Source organism: Montipora foliosa, chromosome 4 (assembly GCF_036669935.1).
Source record: "Montipora foliosa isolate CH-2021 chromosome 4, ASM3666993v2, whole genome shotgun sequence".
Taxonomy (NCBI): Eukaryota; Metazoa; Cnidaria; class Anthozoa; order Scleractinia; family Acroporidae; genus Montipora; species Montipora foliosa.
The window spans coordinates 37,024,093-37,036,592 of NC_090872.1; the positions used below are offsets into that span (position 1 = coordinate 37,024,093).

The 12,500-nt window shown below is 39.9% G+C and overlaps 1 protein-coding gene across 2 annotated transcripts in view; it reads right to left on the reverse strand.

Annotated features, from left to right (window-relative positions):
• LOC137999222 (G-protein coupled receptor 83-like) overlaps positions 1–2,501 on the reverse strand; it is a 39,145-nt gene extending 36,644 nt beyond the window's left edge. For both annotated transcript variants that reach the window (XR_011122924.1, XM_068845064.1), the window contains exon 1: positions 1,419–2,501. The gene's annotated coding sequence lies outside the window, so the exon portion shown is untranslated. The remainder of the gene's footprint in view (positions 1–1,418) is intronic.
• Positions 2,502–12,500: the final 9,999 nt, after the last annotated feature.

Consider the following 12,500-nt stretch of genomic DNA (forward strand, 5'->3'; position numbering starts at 1 on the left):
GTGTTATTGTCATGCAACTTCATTGATTATTATCTGTTTTACATTCGCATAATTTGTATTTCGATTGCACGCAAGAAAATAAATGGAAATTCAATTTTGCTTAGATAAAACTTCTTCCCAAAATGTAAACATGAATTCTTAAAGGACAAAAACGATCTGTTCCGGTGGCAAAATATAGTTCCTGTAAAAAACAACACGTCTTTTATCCAAACTAAAAGAATTGCAATCAGCCAGGGGCACCCATCGGCCAAGTATTCTTAATTTAAGGAGGTTTCTACATTCCTGCTTAAGATTTTAAGCAATGATTGGGTCTACCAGCATTTTGAAAGGCTAAGAAATTAGCATTCACTAAAACGAAATGTAAGAGGAAACGTTTGGGTTCCACTGAATACACGAAGCTTATTTATCTCTCCGTCTTGCGACGAATTTCGTTCAAGATTAACTTTGGCAATCATAAATGCACTCAGCCTTTTCGAACAGTTTCATGTTGTTGACATTTCTCAACTGAGTGCTGTCAACATGGCCTCGGTTGTTATATTTACAAAACTGAGATGCCAAATGCAAGAGCAATAATAACTTGCTAACTAAGCTTAAAAGTTATTAAGAAAAAAATAAGAATTCTAAATGAAATGACATTAAGGTGCTAAAATAAATGATATAATAGTTATTACAGTAAATTTAGTTAAAAGGAAAGCTTTGCTGTAACTGGAGAGTTTTCCTGGCCCTAACTGAATTGAATAAGATTTAAAAGAATAAAATTTCTATACTCACATATCAGGGATACCCGACCGTGCAAAAAATCTCTGCGATTGAGCAGGTTAGTTGGAAGTATTCATGGATGTCTGTGGATATTAACCCTGGAGCCTCTTATACTACTTAGCAGCGAATTCAAGACCTCGGAAAGAGAGGAGTGTTCTCATTCACGACAGGAAAATGACTGTCGTTGTCTCTTTAGAGAGTTTCTAGGTTTTGCATTTATCATATTGTGTTACCCGAACCGGTGAGAACGCTTTGTGGGGTGTAGCTATTGTGGACGCCCACGATGTCTGTACATCGTCTTTTTTCCCTCAAGCCAATAGAGCCGATAGAGAAAATAATTAGAAAGGAAATCAAAATTGCAAGCCACTAGGCATCCAATTGTTCCAGGGGAAAGGTACAGGGATGCGTTCTACCGTAGTCTGTTCCAACAAAAAGTGCTGCTTTTCACAAGTTAGACAGGAATTTTCTCAAAAAGACATCGAGAAAAAAAGCACACAGTAAACTTTTAGCTACAAAGATTTATGAAGGGTTTGTGCCCTGAGATGGTGACTTACGTTGGTCCAAATTTAGTTGACGAGATATTACGAAGAGATATTGTGTGGTCACAGATAGCCACGATTTTTAAATTTAAAAGAAGCATTGCATGCCTATAATCATACCTTTAGTCTAGCTGACAGGATTCTACGTTTGCACAGTTTTACTTAATAATTCCTGGTTACTCCAATCCGTCGCAAGTGATCTCGATATTTGGTCATATGAAATGACGTGCAAGGAGAGAGAAGCTAGATATATCAACCACTTCGATAATTTATGACTACATTGAATGACAGAGAGCGCAGACTGAAGGTTTAAGTGGCATTTCCTCATAAAGTTGTCTTATTCACTTTCTGCCTCGAGATAGCGTGCAAACTGAAAGCGTCTCAGACAATTTGTCCTATCTAACGCCATCGCCCCACATATATTGGACATGATTATTATCATACTTTATAATAAAGTTTCTATATAACGCGCGCTCTCATTGGTTTAAACAGCTGCTTTATGAGAGTACAAAGCATGGAACAAACGAAAGCTCACTTCATCATCCGCAGAAATGGCAGATTAATTTCCGAATTTTTCCTTGTGTATTATTGAAGCTGTCACTTAAAGGCTTGCTCAGATATTCTGTCAAGTGCTTTGGATGGAAGACCTCAGCCGTCGCCCGGTCCAGCAGTTCTTTCAAGCTCAGAAACTCCTCAGGCTGGAGTTCTTTACAAAATTCCCAACAGGTTTTCAGATTCCATCTGCAAGAAAGGAACAGTTTGTTTTCCAATTGTCATGTCAGAAACGTGCAGGTTTTCATGGGCAACAATTCGGCCGGTTTTCACTGAACTTAATTATTTAGATCCTCTTTTTTGCTGTTTTTTATGGACTGAAACCGAACATTGAGGCACTTGTTTTTCCATAAATTCGAATTTTGTATGATTTCTGTCAAGCCACTTTCCAGTTGATTGATGTTTTGACAAGCCTTTGTTTCATTAACCAATCAAATAATTTTAAACATTCTTACAAGCGCCCTGATTGATCCAATTTAGCGTGCTTTATCAGAGTATAAAGCACTGTGCTGACGACACCTCAGTTCGCCACAAGCAGCGCTCGCTTTGAAAATAAAGTAGAATTTTTGAAGAAAATTACTTGTTCTTTATCATAAAATAAATAAAGAAGCTTTGACTGTGCTCTGTTCTGTTGTCTCGCCTATCGGCTCGTGTTTCCCCCTACACTTCTTTCGTGCTCTAGCCGTTTCCTGCGTGCTTTACAACAGAACAGAGCACAGCCAAGGCTTCTTTATTTGTCATTATTTCCTTGTCTTATTTATTTGTTCTTTAATTGTTACGACAATTATCGAAATTAACATCATTAAACACACGAGCAAATGGACCTCTTTAGCTTGTACGTGTTGTTTTCCTATTTCAGACCACGCGATGTTACTCCAGAGAACAGTTTCTTTCAAATGTCTTTTTTATGCATGTGCATATGTATGCATAACTTATGAAAATTCCCTTGGTAACATCACGTGGTCAGAGATGCGTTGTTACGTTACATAAATTTTATGAGGGTTTGTATGGGGAATTTAACGATCGTTACTTAGGGCATTAAAATAGAAATAAAAATACATCAGAATTTCTTACCTTGCCTCCTTGTCCTATTTATGGTATGTTTTTAGCATTTCTGGCCGTTTCAGCGCGATTTTAGATCTACCGTTGCTCTCTCATACAAATAATTCTCCAAGTTGGTTACTTGCTGGCGTCGGTCTCGCATATCCACCGAAGGAAATCAGCCGTAAATTCACTCCGAACGCTCAGATCGCCTCCAGTTTTAGCTCAGTGCCGTTAAAATTCTCCTCTAATTAATGGTTTTCTCTATCGAACAAAAACAGCCGAGGTGCAGGAATTTCAGCTCGCTAATCTAACGACTCCGTGCACGGCCGTTGGAAAACATCTTACCGACTGGGCCCAAGGTTCAAATTTGTTACACAGCGGGTGGGCGACGCTGTCAGTAACAGGTACACTCAAGAGATTATGAAGGTAATTTCTTGGTACACTGTAAAACAAACTGAATGTTTATGTTTTGTTTGCGAAACATCCTTAATGCAGCAGCATTTCCCTGAGCTTCGTCCGTATCTGCGTGACAGCTCAGTACTTTCCTGAGGAGGGCCCCTCCGTTGTACCTGTCACTGAGACTAAAGCCTCGTCGCCCACCCTGTGTGTAACAAATTTAAACCTTGGGCCCGGTCGGTAAGATGTTTATCAACGGTTTCGTGCACGCAACATCCGAATCAAGCATGTTGCTAAGGCCAAAATCAGCCCATTTTGTCAATTTTTAATTCCTTTCTTTCAAAGGTTGTCCGATATGAGGATTGAAATATGTAGCAGCACTATCATCTTTGGTCTCATTGGAATTTCGGGCCGATTTGAGCTTTTTTGGAATAATTTACAGCAGCTTGTGTTTGCGACTTTTTTATAGCTCTCTTTATTCTCAATCATTTCATCTTGTACTTACTGGATAATATTTGCAGACATGACAGCCTGAGTAACAAAGTGATTAAATAAGTAGCAGGAAAAGAGAGGACTCTGGGAAGGAAGTTGTGAAAAGGGGAGAAATTTGTTTACAAACCGGACTGTGTAAAGAGCAGGTTGCAGGTTAGGGTTGCAGGTAAATGTTTCACCATAACTGAAACAACCGAACCTTTACAAAAATGCTTACCTATGGTGAAACAGTGACCTGCAAACTGCAACCTTCAGCTTATATCCGCCATTTACAAAAAAATGTTTTTGTTATTCACATTTGCCAACCACAGGAACAAAGGAACCCTTTGTTTCCACAGCCAATGTGGCTCTGGTTGGACATTAGCAACAGTAGATAACACCAACAATATCTTTGCAGTTGGGGGGAGGGGGAGGAGGGCACCCTTTGCGGTTCCAATGTCAAAACAATGAACAAACGAATCTAAAAATAATCGGGTCGTCTGAGAAACTGATTGCTCAAAATGAGTTACCAGTTGTTCACTTCTGGTCCCGCGTAGATGAGCTCCAGGCCAATTGGCCTTTTCTTTTGCATCCCGTGACAAATACAAAAGGTTGAACATACCTTACTGCGACATCGTGTCATAAATCGGCTCTTTATTCCATATTGGATCGGCCCTGAACAAGCCCTAGTTTACCCTTGCAAAGCGTCTAGTTCAAATACGTGGCCGAAGGGCATAACGATTTCTAAACACGAACTTCAATGTGGAAAACAACAAGTTAAAGAAGAGCAAAATTTGATTCCAAAAATTTCGATTAGTTAAGAAGACGGGGGATCGCAGTCTATAACGGTAATAAACAACTGAAGGCGGAGCAGACCGTTTTATTTTCTTTTTTCGGCGAAGGAACATACTTGGTACGCGGGCCCCCGGTAATTCTTTGTCTGCACGGAAGTAAATGTATCGGGGATGGAAGTGGAATAATTGGATCCCAGTTATTTATTATTGAATTTGTTTTCGATATTCCTTTTCTCCGTATTCGTTATTCTTAAACGGAAACCGTAATTTTTTTTTTGAATATTCCAAAGCTAAATATTCCTTATTCATTTGCTTTTTTTAAGCCGTTATTTGTTATTCCGCTTCCACACCCGAAAACGCAAGAAAGATCATTTTTACGTTTTCTGAAGGGCCTGAATGCCGCGATAAACAAACCGGTTAATGATTCGCAGTGGAGTGTTGTGGCGGAGCTCCGGCGGCCCAAAGGGCCGCCAAGCGGAGCACCATACTCATAGCAACCCATGAGTTCCTTTTATTATGGTAATCATGGCTAGCGGTATTGTTGCCCAGTAATAAAATAATATCCTAAAAATAATAATGATGATGATAATATTAATAATAATAATAATAATAATAATAATAAGAAGAAGAAGAAGAAGAAGAAGAAGAAGAAGAAGAAAAATAGACCTCTTTCATAATGGCGGCCAAATAAATAAATTCTTTTGTTTTAATGCTAATAAGCCTTTCTAGCCTCGCTACAAAGAGCAAATTTCAAAGGAATATTTGTCTCAAAACGAGGGCAGTAGGTCTAATTAACATGAATACAAAAGAATGTAAAGTTGGTCGCCATTTATGAAAGGAGTCTATAACGGCTTTATATCAGTACATCCATGGAATGGCTCTTCGCCTGATATAAGAGTAAAATAAGAAAATTAAAAATTTACATAAATCTGAATACGCCCAAGAAATACGCCAAACATGGCGGCCGTTTGCAGCGTACATCTTTGTTGTTGGACATCCATGTTATGGTCAATTGACACCTGTCAAAACAAGGTACCTACTGACCAGTATCACTTGACCATATCGTAAGCGGGTTCAGAGCTCAACGAGGCCAGCTGGTTTTTTTTAAGTTGACCTCTGACCAGGTTAACTTCTTGTATGTAGGACACCTAAATATCAACAAGGCTTAATTTTTCGAGTGAAAAACAACAAAAAAACCAAGGTGACACACGCTAACACCAACCTGGTGTAGCCAACACGCATGTGCACAACTATTTCATCCGGTCAATCAGCAGCCATGGACAGCTGTTTCGGCCTTGCTGGGCCTCATCAACAATTCGTTGTTTAAGTAAGGCCAGTGAGAATGAATAACCCGGGTGCTCCGCTTTTAGGCTTGGCTAAATCTAATTAGGAACCCATGATGCTCATGAAGAAGAAGAAGAAGAAGAAGAAGAACAAGAATAATCATCATCATCATCATCATCATCATCATGAATACTTGTATACTTGTGCCCAACATGGCAGCCATACTCCAGCTAGCTTAGAGCGACATCTTTGATATTGGACATCCATGTTATGGTCAATTGACACCTGTCAAAACAAGTTATCCGCTGACCAGTATAGCATGACCATATCGTAGACTTAAGTTTAGACCTCCTAAGTAAAGGTAGAGTCACGAGCCAGAAGGCCCATCAGGCCGGCGCTTATCTCCGGTTTCCGTAGCATGAAGCGACTAGGAGTATTTATACTCTTCCCTGGGTGGGATCCTAGTCCATCGCAGGGTTACCCCCAGCATTACGCCGGTACCCATTTATACACCTGGGTGGAGAGAGGCACCGTGAGAGTAAAGTGTCTTGCCCAAGAACACAACACAATGTCCCCGGCCAGGCCCCGAACCCGGACCACTCGATCCGGGGTCGAGCACTCTAACCATGAGGCCTCCGTGCCTCCCTTTAGCCCTCATCGAGGTTTTTAAGTTTGGCCGCTGACCAGATATTGATTTTCAATTGGATCGCAGGCCCAAGCCAGGTCTACTTATTGTAAGATGCAAACTATTATAGCCTACGAACTATAATGAACATGAGGAAAAGTACTAATTATTAATCAGTTCTTAGGATGGTAGACATGAATACACTAGAACATAGGCTTATAGAACAATCTTTGATAATATTTTTTAAATGTTTTAAGGAGAATGGTCCAGGCTATGTAGCCAATTTATTCAAACTCCGACTTACAACATATAATCTTGGAGGCAGAGGTCTAAACGTAGTACAAATTTCATACATTAGATTCATTCATGGCTCATATAAGTGTATAATCTCACGTATCTGGAACCAGTTGCCATTAGTTGTAAAATATGCACCTAATGTATCATCCTTTCGAAGACTTTTAAAAAAGATTTTACCGGCTGTCAATGCAGTAATTGTCTTTGACTTAATTAATTTATGCTGATATACGTCATTTTTAATTTAACTAGTAAGACATAAGCAATATAGGCTTTTCTAATTATACATAATAGAACTATAATTTAATATTGGTCAAACACTTTATCATGAGCCTCTGGCTCGGGGGAAAGGGTGGCCACCCTCTGTGTAATTTGACATGAAATAAATTATCTTATTTCATCTTATATTATTTTAAGACCAAATAACACGGTAGCTCCGCTTTTAGGCTTGGCTAGTATTCCCAGTCCAGAAGCCAAGGGAAAGGAAGGGAGAGGCCCTGGAAACGAGGTTGACCTATGAGTCATCTTCCAAACGTTGGCAGAACTTCTCCTAAAAACAGAGCTGAATAACGTCTGCCCATGCGCGAGACTTTAACGCCGAAATCCAATTTTGTGGTTAATACGCGTTGATTTTCTGTTCTGTTTGTTCGATGTTTTGTTTGTCTGGTTTGTGCCAAGAAATGGATCTTAGAACTCAATGGATTATTTTTTATCGTCAAGTTTACGTACAGGAATTATAATAAGAAGCAGCTCATAGCATGTAACTTTGAGAGCTAAATTTTTTAAGAAAATTTTTTTCCCAACGTTCGACAGGCCTTAATTTTTCGAGATACGTATTCCTTTCCTCCAAATTCTAAACAATTTCCTTATTTTTTAAACAACTACCACATTTTTTTAAGTTTAAATGCCAAAGAAACTACTTAGACATCAAGGCAGACCCGGAAGCTACTTGCCATAGAGGCTAAGCATTCCCACGAAAGACTTCAGTTCACTTTTATTAGTCATAATACGCATCTGCCTTAGGATCAACAGTGTGGAAACCTTCCGAACAAACACGGCGCCCCAGGCACTCCAGAACTGCTTTGTGCTGCACCCCGAGTGAGTGTTTTTAGAACAAGCCCCAGTAATAAGAATGTTGTCTCGAAAATTGATGTGAGTTAGGGGGTTACTGAGATTCACATCACGTAGGTGTACGAGGGGTTAAGGTCAAACCGGTTTTGGAGCTTTAGGGGTTATAATGAGATGCCCGCCGTATAGGTATATGTGGTATGACTGTTTAATGAGGTTGTAGGAGAGAGTATGTTGTGTGCTTCTGGTACAATACCGCGCAACCCGCCGAGTAGTGTCGCGCTTGTATAGGGTAAGAACAATGGAGAAGGCATTGACGTCAAACGAGTTGAAACAAGTTTAAGAGTTGGTTAGAGAAGCCACCCCAAATCAGCTTTGAAGATGTTATGAGGATCAGAATTACGTTTAGTTTATCTGTCATGCATTTCCAGACTTTTCTAGGATTATTATACCATCTGTAATATTCCAGAAATTCCTTTGATGTGACTCAGCAGTTTCCACAAATAGTAGACCTTGTGTAATACATTATAAGTAACAACAGAACTTTCTAGATGCTTAGAGCAAAAGTATAAAAACATTCTTGTAAGTAACAGAAAAAACTCTCTTGCCCGAGGGTTCACCCTCGTGGCTGGCTGTCATTGAACTTAAGCTATGGACCCGAAATTGTGACGAAGCTATAATCATCTGTGATAACTGTGGTGGAGCTAAAACCTTTTGACCTTGCTATATCCGGAAAGAAGAAAGAAAAGAAAGAGACGATAGCTGAAAAGGCAAGAAGACAAAGAGTTCAGAGTTCATCATGAAGTCTTCCGGCGTAAAAGTTTGTGTACACAGAAAATCCAGTGTGTGGAAAGAATCCAGTGAATCAAGAAAGTTAAGAATGGTTGTCTACAGTCAGTGGAACTTAGAGTTCGAAGTTAATCAAGACCAATACCTGGAGTGGCCATGAAGGACAGTAAGCCTGCTTTCCTTTACGAACTGCTTAACTTAATCTTTAACCTAAGTAACTGTAACAGTGTAAAACTAATTACATAATAGTTTAAAATGTAACTTCTCGTTGTCACACCTTTCTTGCGTGCCTTATATCGTACTCAGGAGTGCTTTTCACTTATGCCTTGTTCGCGGACAACTCTTGGTTATTCCAGCACGTAACAAAGATGATAAGTAATCGAGTATAAAGGTAATGGAAACAATATTTCAATACAGAGATAATACCTTCATCAATTTGTTCTTTTCAAGGCGAACTGTCTGTTTCTGCCAAAAAATTGGACTTGTACCATCTACGATAGCGTTCCATTTCCAATTGAAATTGATCTGCTTTAGTGATTCACTTAGTATTTTATAAACTGACGCGTGTTTAAAAATTATGGACAACAGTAGATCATGTTTCTGTCGCCAGAAGTGAAACCTTCAGAGAACAGCAAGCGTAGTTTCGTAAAAATAATAATCTCCTAAATTTCTATTTTACCAAATTAAGACCAAAAGTAATTTATGCGAATGCTTTAAACTCTTAAACACACCAACGGTGCTGCTACTGTCCCACTGGGGATTCCATTCATAAAACTCTATTCCATACATGATAAAGACCTTATACTTACTCCTAAAAGAAGTCGAAAAACCAGTGATTTTACTCAGTGAACTTTTGGATCAAGTATGTGATGAGTCCGTAATTTTTATCCATTTTTAACCAATCCACTCAAACGAATAGTTTTTTTGTGTTTTGATTGGTTGTCGATGATGCAAAACCAGTTTTGTTCGTGATCTGTATCTTTTAATTTCCACAACCGGTTTCACCATGCCCGGACACGTTCTTCCTCATTGGCTCCAGATTATTAATTGTTCGTGTTGCCATATATATGCGATACCAATGGGATGGTTAGGTGGAAAAACAGCAGTAGCACACAAAACACATCTCTCCTATTTTGTTCCAAACCACTTTGAATGATGCATTCTTGTCAATTCTGTCAGGGAGCATTTAGGCGCAAATTCAACAGAGATCGACACGAGACAGTGAGTTGTCCTAAACTACTTGCTGAAGAAGAAGCAATGAACATCTTTTCAAATGGGGAAGAGGGCTTGGAACGAAAAGCTAAAAAAAGTTACGATAGAGAAGAGAATAATTTCAATGAAGATGGAGATAAAGCGGACGACGACGACGTTGATGATGATGACGAGGACGAAGATGATGGTGGGGAAGAAACTGACGATGGAAATACAGAGAGTGACACAGAACGTGAGGAAGTTGATCCTTGCAATGCGATAAGAAGATATCAGTGACTTGAATTCTGCTTGGGAAAAAGAGGTGCAAGAAAATCTACATCAGGGTTTGCCAAAGGATAATGTTCAGGTTCAAGCTTCTAACCGTCTCCTTCCTGTTTACCACAAAAAGCTACCATTCTTACATTTACAATATCTAAGATGGTACCACGATCTGAAAACTGTTTTAGTGAACAAGAAGTTTATGAAAACATTACGTAGCTTTATGGAAGACGATGAAATGGATTATACGGAGGCTGTAGAAGCTGCTATAAGTAAGCGGAAGTATCTGCTGAATGTTCTGTTTGACCTGGAACATTTTCCTAAGGACACGGCATCAACAGGAGATGACGATTTTACAAATGAAGCAAGGAAGAGAAAGCATTGCGAGAGTTGGTACACTTAATCATATAAACATCACCTACGCCACTCATGGCACTGACGCACTTGGGTCAAGAGGACCTAAAAGGCTCGATGCTACTCGGTGGTTCCTCGGAGTTGTTTGGAGTTGTTCGGAGTTCCTCGGAGCATTTTATTTTATTTTATTTTATTAGCTCTGCCTTTATGATACCAAAAACGAAAACAAAAACAAAACAAACATACAGACAATATATACAAACGTTTGGCAGGGACATCGCAACAGCTGAGTAGCCAATTACTGCGGCCCCAGGAATAAATGTATGTAAAAAAAGGAAAGAAAATAAAAACACTTTACATGCAGCACATTATTAGTACATCTAGAAAAATCTTGTGGAGTTGCATTTCAAGCAGATGGTTTTAAAAGTTCCAGGATTGTCCAGACTGTAGTTCATTCTGACAGCACGAGAGTAGTAGTAATAAAGAAAAGATTTGAAACTAGTAAGAGTAGCATTAGCTACGTCTATTCTGCCAGTGAGTAGGTTCCAGATTCTGGTTGTTCTAATAAAAGAAGATTTCAGATATGATGTAGTTTTACATCTCTTGGGGACAAAGATAGGAAAGCTAGTAGCGGATGCTCGAGTCGTTCTAGCGCTTTCGCGCACGACAGGAACAACGTATGGGCTAATGTGGACCAGATTATGCGTAGTCTAGGAGTTCATGCCAATAACATACGGGATAGAGATATTAACCTTTCCTTATAAGATATTTTTGCGATAAAAGGTAATTGGAGAATAAATTTGGTTGCACGACTTTGAATTTTTTCAAGTTTGGAAATTAAAAAAATAGGTCTTTCCAAGTCTGCCAACAGCTTTCGAGATCACCCTCATCCACAACACTGGTCAAATTAACTGAACACAAAGCGTTTCGCAGGCCGCTGAGATCGCCTCTTGCATAATCATACACGGATCGGTGCGTTTTGGCGGGCGCTTTGACTGAGGTGTGAAACTCAAAGAGGACAGTTCGGTGTTCCGTGAACAACCTGGCAATGTTAATGTCAAGGACGTCCAACAAGGTCGTTTGATCTGGAACACTAGTGATAACTAGATCTAAAACGTTAGTGCCACGCGTGGGCTTTCGTTGAATTTGAGTTAGGAAGTGATCGTGTAACGCCTCTACGAATGTCTGTTCGTTAGCGCCTCTTGAGCTATCCGGAAACTCCCATGGGATCGCCACAAATTACCATATTGTCAAAGTCCTCGCAAACCAAATCCAGAAAACTATTTAATAAGTTAACCCAACTCAAATCTAGGTCCGGCGGTCGGTAGAAGGAACAAAATAGGACCTTCCGATCTTGGGCCGTTGTAATTAACGCCAACACTACCTCAAGTTCTTGTAGATGGTCGGGTAAAGGGATTCTACGAACAGACTTAAATCCAACAGAACTGATTTCAATAAGCACCCCACCGGCTCGGTTTTGTGTTCGATCATTCCTAAACATAGTATAGCCATCGTGGAGGATCTCCGAATCTACTATGGTATCGTTTAGCCATGTCTTGTTGACGCAAACTATGTCCGGGTCCTCTGAATACACAAGGTCCTGGAAACGCTGCAAATTGCAGACGAACTCCGAGGTCCTGTCACTGTTTTGAACTCTGTTCAGGCTTTTCAAGCTCCGAGAGTTAGTTACCATACATTTGATAACTGGTCTGGTTCCAGTAGGGTTGACGGGTCCTGGGTGAGACGCCACATCGCCACAGAGGAGTAAAAGCCCAATGACAACGTTGCCAAGATTGGTGTAGTCGCGTGTTGAAGGTGACTTAAATCTGAAATCAGGTAATTTCCTCACGGCAGAGGGCTTGGAGAACCTCCAAAGTTGAAACACATTACTAGGCCAGTAATTAGTGTTATTTGGCGATTTGATTTGTTATTTGTTATTTGGCGAGCCAGTGGTAGATAACTACAAGAAAGATCACGGAGACTGAACAGAGACAACCGACCGCCATGTTGTCATGACCGCTTATGTGAATCGTCTCTTTGACCCTGTGTATGTACCAATGA